Source organism: Mirounga angustirostris, unplaced genomic scaffold (assembly GCF_029215605.1).
Source record: "Mirounga angustirostris isolate CCGP_5_RB_7025 unplaced genomic scaffold, mMirAng1.0.hap1 SCAF_14, whole genome shotgun sequence".
Classification (NCBI taxonomy): Eukaryota; Metazoa; Chordata; class Mammalia; order Carnivora; family Phocidae; genus Mirounga; species Mirounga angustirostris.
In genome coordinates this window covers 53,975,878-53,987,626 of record NW_026991722.1, presented here as the reverse complement: position 1 = coordinate 53,987,626, position 11,749 = coordinate 53,975,878, and positions in this window count along the sequence as shown.

Sequence of the window (11,749 nt, the reverse complement as noted above, 5' to 3'; positions counted from 1 at the left end):
AGGTTTACGGGCTCCTTCCAACCAGCTGACCGCCGACAAGAGATTCCACAGGGAAGACACACCCTCTTCTTACCCACTTCCGTTCACACGGCCCTCCCACTCATGTCTATTGGCAGGAACTCAGTCACGTGACCACATCTAAATGCAAGGGAGCATAGCAAATATAGGTTTGCTATGTGTCCAGGGGGAAAAGGAAATGGGTTTTTTTGAACATGTAGCAATTTCTGCCTCAGAATTTGTACCCTGTTGTTCCAGAATAGCTCAGTAACCTTGGATATTTCTGACAAATGCTTATGAATAATTCACTTTGACATGGTGGAGAAATGCCATATGCTGGCTATATTTGTGCTATCTTCAATTTTCATCTGGACTACTTTCTTTTTTATAGTAAAAATAACAACTCACATTGTTTCACATGACATTAAATAAAAATTGCATTTTACAAACAATTAGTATATTATGATGGCCATTTGGTAAAATGGAAATATGTACACAAAGAAAATCCTGAAGAAAAAATATCAAGATGTTAGTCGTTATCCCTTTGGAAATGGAAACACTTTTCACTCTTTTTTATTTTTCTGTGTTTTCTGAAAAGTTCAGAATAAGCAGACGTATTTTTACAATCAGAAAAACAAAACAATTCTATTTAAAATAATAGGGACCTACTTACACAGTGTGTAGCTAATCGTATAGGGTCCTTTACATGCTTTATTTTATTGCTCTTGTGGGTTAGTAAGGCAGACTTTAGTAGTATTATGCCCATTTTGCAGATGAGGGAATGAAGGTCAGGTGAAGCAAGTAACTTGCCCAAGGACACACAACCAGAAACAGCCAATCTGGGACTTGGACCCAGAGCCCATCCTTTCAAATTCTGTTTTTCCCCTAATATCAAGTTGGTTTTGGGAGCCCAGAAGTGAGATATTGTGTTCCCATTCACAGTTATTAAAGAAAACACATGGACACTTGTTTGCAGTTTCTTCCAGCTTCCTCTTAGAAAGACACAAGAGAAGTTTCTTTGTGACTTTTGCAACAAAATAATACAGAACTAGGAAAAGGGAAGTGTTGAGTGCATTTAGGTGAGGCCTTTCTGACAGAGAAATTACAGTGGAGAGTCACTTTTATCATCTCTGTCCACTTGGACAGAGTTTGCTTTCTGGGCCCTTGGCAGCTCTCTTTTCATAACAAGTATTGGAAAAGTTTCCAGGCCATCTTGTCTGTGCCACATCTGATCCAGATGGCTTTGAACACTCCAAATTTAGTTATTTTGTTTTCACCTCTCAGGGTAAAAAAGAACAGCCTGTAACAATGCTGTGGAGAAATTTCTGGAGCAAACACTGCACGGTGACTGCACAGGAAAGACAAGGTTGCCACTGCTCTGGTGAGCTAATTAGCCTCTTAAAATTGTCAGAGGCTTCAGAGTCCCCAGCCTGCTGAGTTCTGGGCAGTGGGCTATTTCAGGGGCATCTGGTAGGACCCAGAGAAGAGGATTGGAGTGTAGACTGTGAAAGGCATGCCACAAGGCTGGAAGTCTCATTAAGAAAGCTTGCACACATGCTGAAGGGCAGAGAGGAAGAGAGATCTGCTTCATAAGAACCAGTGTTTGGAGCAGGCTGGAAACTGGTCATTATGTTACGCAAATGGCGTGGCCAATTTGAAGCTAGTGACAGGTAAGGTTAGTGCTAGATAAGCAAATCCAAAGACGTTACAGCTTTTATTTCAGCTGCCCCAGACTCCCACCTCCTCCCCCTCTCTCTCCCTTTAACCTCCCTTACTGGTGTTTCTCCTTCAGTCTTTCCAACAGAGCAAGTTTTAAAGAACCATGGTGGTGGTGGTTGGTGGGGGGTGGGATGGGGTTATTTTAGGTGGCAGAATCATTCTGGTTATGAGAGTGCATTCTCTACTGTTAGCAGAGCTTCTTGAGAGCCTGGAAATTGGAGCTTGACTTTGATCTGTGGCTGAGCAGATAGTTGAGGGATAAATTCTCTGGGTCACAGGGTAAGTGTCCTGTGTGTCACAAAGAGCAAGTAGGACAAAGAGCAAGTAGGACATAGGTCCTCTTCTCTAGATAAGACACAACATTTCTGATCCTATTCCTGAAATGTGAAAACTGTTGAAGATACTCCAAACATTTCTTTCCTAGCTTAATGAATTGTCAAAATCTTAAAAGAGTCACAGTAGAAATTATTTGCTGATGAGGAAATGAGGTAAAACATACACATACAAGCCAAGAATGTTTCAAACTGTCACACTAGTCACTGGAAGTATTACATACATTTTCTTTAATAATTTGCAGATCTGTCATTAGGTCCGAATTCGAGGGAGAGAGGAGCCATCATGTGCTCTAATTTTTAAAGGAGAGATTTAAGGCAGATGTGCGCACCAGATGTTATGGAATAGTGGCAGTTCACATGCATATTTATGTGAGACTGTTACATTTCATTAGTAGAAAACCTCTGTTTACAGAGTGTAGATGATGTGACTGGAGTTTGAAAGAAAAGAGGACTATTGGCCAGAGTGAGAGCTGGTGCTGAGGTCGGGCGGGACCTGCCTCCAAGGGAATGCCAAGGAAACTTTGCCCTTAATCCTTATTTGGAAGAGGCATAAAGAAGATTAGAGATTTCCTAATCCAGTTCCACTCCCTGGCAATTAGTTGGCATTTGTATTAATAGGGTTCTCTGAGCTGAATAAAAGTAATTAACAAGACACGGACAGGAAGGGCAACTCAGGCATATCCTGAGTCCTCAGAAACCAAGAGGGTGGTGTCCCCACAGCTGGAGTGCCCTGGCCAGGAATCCAGAGACCTGGAAAGTCTGGTTTCGTGGCTTAAGAGCTGTGGGACTCTGGGTTATGCTGTTGAAGGCTTGTGCCTTTACGTTGTACAATGGGTGTAAGGTAGTGATGCCTTATACATTGATAGCAAACCTGAATTCAATCTACATACATTAAATGAAATTTTGTAATACAGGAAATATTCAGTAAATTAAAAATGGAGAGATATCCCATTGGAATTTTTTTTTTTTTTAGATTTCCCCTAGAAAAATATTGCATGCCCGCATCTCTGCAAGTACCACTGTCATTTGAATAATGGTTATACCTTACAAAGTGAGGAAGATCAAGTCAGAAGTTCAGAGAAAATGGATTTCTAACACATGCTCCCTAAAGAAGCATTTTTAGATACCCAAATGCTCAGGATCGCCTCAGTGTTTGGCTGGTCTTAGCACATTTTTAATGTTGATTCTCATATTGTAGAAATTGTCGGGCGCCTGGGTGGCTCAGTTGGTTAAGCGACTGCCTTCGGCTCAGGTCATGATCCTGGAGTCCCAGGATCGAGTCCCGCATCGGGCTCCCTGCTCGGCAGGGAGTCTGCTTCTCCCTCTGACCCTCCCCCCTCTCATGTGCTTGCTCTCTCTCATTCTCTCTCTCTCTCAAATAAATAAATAAAATCTTTAAAAAAAAAAAAAAGAAATTGTTGTTGTTCAAGGTCATTCCTGAGCACTGGCACATCAGGGTACTTTTACCTGAGGTTAAAAGCACCTTGCTCAGGGGAGCCTGGGTGGCTCAGTCGGTTAAGCATCTGACTTCAGCTCGGGTCATGATCCCGGGGTCCCGGGATTGAGTCCCACACTGGGCTCCCAGCTAGTGGGGAGTCTGCTTCTCCCTCTGCTGCACACACACTCTCTCTCTATCAAAAAAATAAATAAAATCTTAAAAAACAAACAAACAAACACCTAGCTCCCAAAGTATATGCTCACCTCCCACTATCTTCCTACAGTCTAGCGGAGATCAAGGCTCTGCATTGGGAGGGATGGAGAGGAAGAGGAAAAAAGAACTTTGTGGAATTTTCCTGGGTGTCAGCAGGGTGCTCTGTAGAGAAGTAGGGCAGCATGAAGATCTTGGGTATTTAAGGAAGAAAGAGGATAAGAGGCGTGGATGGAAAGGTGTAGAGGAATTATGGATTGAAATAAAAAAATACACTTACCTATTTTCCAGGAGTCTTAAACTGCAGTAATCTGGAAAATTAAGCCCCTGGTTTTATTCAGTTTCTCAAATAGTGAGTGTTTCTCATCATGCCTTATGGTTTTCAGGCTGACTTTGTTCCTTTGACCTCTAATTGACCTCACCAATTCTGTGCAGCTTCTGTTTTTCTAACTTTTGTATTCAGATAATTCATTAACACCCATTTGCCCTTGACTCTTTGTCATTACACTTTCACCTATGATAACTTTCTTTTCAAATTGCCACTTCTTTTGTTTGTTTCTCAGAAATAGTTTACTATTTGGATGTAACTGTGAATGTAACTATTTCCATATTAGTTGGGAACATCTTGAGCACTTGAAGATGTGTAAAGCTTTTTGGATGAAGAATGTTAACTCCTTTGCCTTGTCTAGACTGCTTCCTCATAATCCCCACTTCCCTCTTCCTCAGAGTAGGGGAATTTATGATAAATCTCATGATCACCCTAAGATACTTTACCATTTGCTCCTGTACATCTGATCCTTAAAGCTTTGTTAGTTTCTCTCTGCTTCGATTTCCCTCTCCTGAAGGCATTCTCTTTACAAACCCACTGCCCTACTCCTTCCCAAGGGCAGCAGGCAGTGCTGGTGGTGGTTAACTTCCCAAGGGGACATTCTGCTACCTTGGAATGCTGAATCAGCCTCCCCGCCCCCACCCAGGCTCAGCTATGAGGCTATTCACTATAGCTGGCATGGATTTGGTGCTCACCATGTGACTGACACTGTCCGCAGTATTTCACATGCATTCAAGCCAGATGACAACGCTATCACGTAGATATTGTTGAAGTTATTACTCCCATTTTGTACAAGATGACATTGCGTCCCTACAAACATAAGTGACTTCGCAATATCATAGAGCTAGTAGGTAGAGGAGGTGGGCTAGGGAATGCAAATGATTTGGCTCTCACATCAGAACCCTGAGCTGTTACATTTTTGTGTGAATACATTTTAATCTTCTGCTATTGTTCCTGTCTCCCAAGTAGATTTCAGTTTGTGTAACATGTTGATCTTGTGCTGCTACTTCAGGAAAGCTTACTTTGACTGACTGGGGAAACATACAAGAATAAGATGTTTTGCAAACAGCAGGAGACAGAGGAAATATCAAGAAATGAAATGAAAGAGCTACTGACTTAATAGGATACTTGAGACCTTAGAGGACAAACCAGGCCAATATAAAAAATGAGTTGCTTGATCTTAACCATTGATAAAAGTACAACTGCAGGGGCCCCTGGGTGGTGCAGTCCGTTGAGCATCTGGCTCTGGGTTTCAGCTCAGGTCATGATCTCAGGGTCTTGAGATGGAGCCCCACATTGCTCCACACTCAGTGCAGAGTCTGCTGAAGTTTCTCTCTCCTCCACCTGCCCCTCCCTGCTCTCTCTCTCTCTCTCTCTCAAATAAATAAATAAATCTTAAAAAATAATAAAAGTATAACTGAAAAAAAGGGAGATGGAGCATTACAAGTGCAGAGTGACCAGGTAAAAAAGAAATCTCACAGAGGAAGATCTGCAATAACCCAGAGAGCAAACTGAATTATAGTCTATTTGTTCATTCATTTAACAAATATTGTGCCCCAGAGGGAAATTAGACTGGGGGGAAAACAGGGAAAATGGACAGAAATCCCAGCCCTTAGCGAATATACTCCCTAGTGGGAGTACAGATAAGATAAATAAGACGAGTCAACGTAACATTTAGCATGTCAGCTGGCAATAAATGCTACAGAGGAAATAAAAAATAGGGAATGATAAGCAGGGGTGTGGTTAGAAGAGGGGGTAAGGGAAGTATGTTCCTGGAGGTGGCATTTAAATAAAGACCTAAATGCAGTAAGAAAGTGAGACACATGGATAACTGACAGAAGATTATTTCAGGCAGCCAACTATCAAGTTCAAAGCCTCGCAGCAGGAAGGTACCATCCTGTTCAAGGAATACCACAGAGCCAGGGTGGCTGAAGCAGAGAAAGCAAGGGTGGAAGTAAGAGTAGATGAATTCAACAATGGTAATGAGGTCCTGAAATTGTAAAATCTTCAGGCCATGATTAGGACTTTGATGGAAAATGACTCTCCTAGAACCATGCTAGATAAAAACATTTATTGAGAGGTGCCCCCTTAATGATGCAGAGAGTATGTAATTAGAACAAATGTGGGAACCATCCTCTAAAAATTACTGTGGACATATTGGGAAGATCAAATAAAGCACTTCAGCAATTATTAGGTAGCTTCCAGTTGTCAGATTTTATCAGCTTTATCCAGCAAATAACTACTCTAAACTCTAAATAAAATATAAAAGGCAGCAATTTGAGATAATGGAGAGTGATAAAAAAGAGCAAGAAACTGGAGCAGAATCCACCATTAAAAGAAGGTAACAACACTGAGTGAGATTCTTATTTGTATGCTTCCCCCACCCCCTGTACCACCCCAAGGGCATATCCCAGTTCTCATGGAGTATTCCAGATAGAGTTCAAGCAGAAAACCACAGTCCTATTGGCCTGAGGAGTCAGAGGATGGAGTGTGGGGCTGCCAGAGTGGCCGGAAATTGACTGGGGGAGAAGGAAGTCAACTCCTCTCATAGGAAGGAGAGAGCCATGGGGTCGGGGGGATCTCCACATCTGTGTATAAACTCCCCTTAAATCCTGGATGACCCCTGGATCTGGACAAGGCAAGATTCCAAGGATCCCAAGGGAGGAAACAGCTGGAGAGTTAAAAGAGATTTCAGCCACTGACCATGAGGGTGGTGTGGGGATATCTGAGCCCCAGCAAGATGGAGAGACTTAGAAAATACTGTAGGATTTACGTTGAAACCCCAGAAGGACCATATCCTGGGGCTACAAGATTCACCCTGGGTGAATTTATTATGATGTGACCAGGGCTATACTAGGGATGTCCTGAGGAAGGGAAGAACATAATCATATTTGGTAAAATTATCCCTCTGCCTCCTATATGGAGACTGGATGTAGGAGTCAAGAGTGAAAGCAGGAACCTACTGCAGTTGTCCGGCTGAGATATGATGGTGCTCAGGACCAGCACAGCTGCTGCGGGAAGCAGCGAAGAGGAGTAGCATTTGGTACTTGCTTTGAAGATTGACAGAACTTACTGGGGCCTTGGATATGGATATGGGAGGGGGGCAGAGAAGTCAAGCATAATTTTTTTTCCTGATTTTTAAATTCTTTTATTTTTTTAAATTTTATTTAAATTCAATTAATTGACGTATATCAATAGCTTCAGAGGTAGAGTTCGGTGATTCATCAGTTGCATAGAACACCCAGTGCTCATTACATCATTGCCCTCCTTAATGCCCCTCACCCAGTTACTCCATCCCCTTCCCTCCTCCCCTCCAGCAACCCCTCAGTTTGTTTTCTGTAGTTAAGAGTCTCTTGTGGTTTATCTCCCTCTATGATTTCGTCTTATTTTTTTTTAATTTAATTTTATTTCCAGATAGTTAACATACAGTGTTATGTTAGTTTCAGGTGTACAATATAATGATTCAACAATTCTAAACATTACTTAGTCCTCATCACGGTAAGTTTATCTTAATCCCCTTTTATCTATTTCAGCCATCTCCCATCCACCTGTTTGTCTCTTTTTCTTTATTCGTTTGTTTTGTTTCTTAAATCCCATATATGAGTGAAATCATACGGTATTTGTCTTTCTATTACTGAACTTGTTTTACTTAGCTTTATACCCTCTAGATCCAGCCATGTCGTTGTAAATGGCAAGATTTCATTTAACTGGATAGAGCTCTTTAAATGCCCTGACTTAAGAGCACAGGGCAGGTCCCCATGTTTTGAGTAGTGCCATCTGCAGGCAAGCCCTTGGGCTCACCTGCTATGGGAGTCACAGCCACAGGAAGATAGAGTACCAGGGACTCAATAAGCCTCAGCAGGGAGTGTCTCCCTGTTGGGAAAAATGAGAGGATAGGAGCAGAGCCAAAGCAGGTAAAGAGGTCAGCCATCTGCTGCTGGGAAAAGAGGTTATGCTCCCCCTTCTCCTTGGCTCCCAACACCTCGCTTTTGTATTTCCTTATTTACACAAGCTGCTGGCCTCTTTTACAGGAACGGATGGTGGCCTAAAATGCCCGCAAATGTGCCTTTCCTGCTGTGACTTAGTCACATTGGATTGAAGAATTTCATTCAAAATGTATAGTGTTTAACTTTTTTTTTTTTTTCTGGAATAATTTACTCACTTGACCAGCATTTATTTCACATAAAAGAATCCCTCTGGGGACGCCTGGGTGGCTCAGTCAGTTAAGTGTCTGCCTTTGGCTCAGATCATGATCCCAGGGTTCTGGGATCAAGCCCCGCATCGGGCTCCCTGTTCAGAGGGGAGCCTGCTTCTCCCTGTCCCTCTGCCTGCAGCTCTCCCTGCTTGTGCTCACACATGCGCACTCGCTCTCTCTGACAAATAAATAAATAAAATAAAATAAAAAAGGAATTCCTCTGATTGAGTGATTTGAGTTTCCTTTTTCACTGGTCTGTAAGGTCTTGGAAGAATAGATTTTTTTATCAGGTTTATCTTTCCTCCCCCATGATCTAATAAAGTGACTATACATGATAATTGATAAATAATCTTTGAATTAAAATTGGAATTCACATTGTTTTGTTTTTTCTTAATTTCCTTTTAGCTTGTTTTTAAATAGTACTGGTAGTTTTGATATTTTTCGTTAAGCATATATTTCATGATTTCTTCTTTTTTAAAAGAGATTTATTTATTTATTTATTTATTTGAGAGAGAAAGTGTGCACATGTGCACCAGAGAGAGCCTGATTGGGAGGGGCAGAGTGAGAGGGAGAGAGGGAATCTCAAGCAGACTCCATGCTGAGTGCAGAGCCAACGGGGGCTTGATCTCACAACCCTGAGATCACGACCTGAGCCGAAACCAAGAGTCACACTCAACCGACTGAGCCACCCAGATGCCCCTATTTCATGATTTCTAAGACTCATTCAGTCTTCTTTGTTCTTAGAACAACTTTGGGTGGAATTGGACCTCAATGCTTTTCTGTTGGTAGTTTTTATGAAAATCTAGTTTCCCTAAACATTTAGAAGGGGAGTGAGTTTAGAGAGCGTTTGCAACTACGCAGAACTCTTATCATTTTTGTGTAGTGTTACTTTATGGCAGCTTGCTTTCTGAAATATCCTGGCCTGGTCCTCTCCCTCCTTTTATGTAGACAATCCCTTTCTTTTTTTCTATTTTTGCCTATCTTGCTAAATTTTGCTTTCACTCCCAACATTTTTTCTTTAGTGTGGAGACTTGTCCTGTAAGAGAGCCCTTGTGGGTCAGTTTTGAGAGCTCATAAAAGGCTAGACTGCTCCAGCCCCCAGGCCCTAGGGGAAAACACAAGTAGGGGTAAGGGGCTTGCATCCACCTGCTATTAGAAAGGGCAGCGCAGCCCTCAGCTCTAACTGTTGTTGTCAGTTAGTCCTCCATGGTTTTCAGTGAAGCTCTGAAGCAACCTGTGGGTTCTCTTGTTCTCAGGTCCTTCAGGCCCCCCTGTGGCCTCCTCTGCTTTCTCTGGCGCAAATGCCAATACACACAGGTGTGCCAATAACAGCCTGGTATGCCGCTGATGATTTGTCCCCACCTGCTTCTATTTCAGAATTGGTAAGGACACCTTATCCCTTGGTTTTGTTGTAAATGTGTCCACAGACTTTTGGTTTTGCTACCTCATTACTCTCTCGGGGGAGAAAGTGTGTGTGTTTGTCAGTAGGGAGTAGGGAGTGGGGGTGCAATTTGTGAAAATCTTAAACCTATGCTGCCACCACAGCAACTGCTTTTCCACAATCTCCTCGAAGAGGTTTTTAAATCAAATAAACACACAGCCAGGGAAAGGAACATCTCCATCTTGGGGCCTCACCCATCAGATTTTGGACTCACTGACTTCCTGCAGTTGTATAAGCCACTTCCTTAAAATCTGATAGATAGATACAGGTAGGTAGGTAGGTAGGTAGGTAGGTAGGTAGGTAGAGACAGAAATATATGGAAATATATCTCCTTTTCATTCTATTTCTCTAGAGAATCCTGACTAATGGACTGCACAAAAATGAAAACCCAGAATATGTATAAAACATCTTCACACTCAGCCTTACATTTTCTGTTTCAACCACTGCTTTTTTCCTTCTGCAGCATGTTTAGAATGTGTTTTTTGGAGCAGCTCCTGAGAAAAGAATCTTTCACTGAAGCCTCAAGACTTTCTTATTTTCCTATTTCCTTAAAGGTCCAGGACACAGGGCACCTGGGTGGCTCAGTTGGTTAAGCGACTGCCTTCGGCTCAGGTCATGACCCTGGAGTCCCGGGATCGAGTCCCGCGTCGGGCTCCCTGCTCGGCAGGGAGCCTGCTTCTGCCTCTGAACCTCCCCCCTCTCATGTGCTCTCTCTCATTCTCTCTCTCTCAAATAAATAAATAAAATCTTAAAAAAAAAAAAAAGGTCCAGGACACAAAATCATATTATAACACTTTTTCAGCATGCAAAAATTCATGAAACATCAAACCACAGAATCACAGTGTTTTAAGATTTAGTGCCAATTTCCTTCCACCATAATATATCTCACATGAGGCATTTTTTCCCCCAGAAGCCAAAATTTCCTACGATCTAGGTCCTCATTGTTATTGATAAATATAGAGCATGGCAGACCATAAGTATTAGCTGGAGAAAAATAGAAAGACTTGATGATGTCTTCTTCCGAATGCCAGTTAAATAGTGCCGTTAGTCCTACATCAACTTTCCAACCGAACACTCAGTCAGGAGAAATGTTCCATGAAGAGGTTAATAGTGATAATAGAAGTTTTGCATCCTGATGGGGAACAAGGTGGGATTTGTTTTCCCAGCTTTCAGATGGGATTGCCCCTTCTTCTGGGAACTAGCATCCAAAGCATTCCTATCTCATAGGAAGGTGTAGAACTGAACTTAGGAGGCACCTCCAGCTCCCGTGCCTTACCTAGAGCTCATCTGCCATTTGGAATTTTCCCTATAAGCTCTCCTTATTTCATTTTCTATCCCACATGAGGGACTATGAACCTGGTACTTTTGGGCTGAGTGAAGTGTAGGGATCATCCAGAACCTCAGCAAAGAGTGTACTCCACATTAATAACAGATAACATTCCAAATAAAGTACATTCCTATACTCATTCACTTTTCATTCTTGCATTCTCTGTAGTCCCAAATCCGTCTACTTCTCTTCCTCCATGCAAAGTTACATCAACCCTATCCATCCTGTTGTGTTTAGTGCTTCTCCAGTTCAAGATCAGTTCCTTTGGGAAGGACTACGTCTTGGAGCTCTTCTCCAAACCTTTATTTCTCCTCAGCTGCTGAATTACTTGGCCATGGAAATATACACTTTTCTGATAACAACATAAACAACTCCTTTGTCATTTCTATATCCCTGGAATAAAATTCTTTTCATGGAAAATCAACACAGAAACAAGAAAAAGAAGGAAAGAAAGTCTGGGGTATTAATCAGTGTGCTATTGACCAAAGCATAGTCCCACCAAGTCAAGAGCTAGACTTCCTTGACTTGCCCATTTAGAAGTGAGCATGCTGTGGCCCTGGAGATGAACTTCCCTGACCACCAAGAGGAGTTATACTCCCTGGTGAGGGAATACAGCCTACCATTCATCACTTGTCCTTCCCAGTGAGCCTGACATGGTCCCAGCATGAAGCCATGTTACTCTGGAGGCAGAAATCAAAACATACTTCCAGGTCAAGAGCTTTACTCTCTCCCTGTAGTGGGCTTTTCCCAAGAGAAATA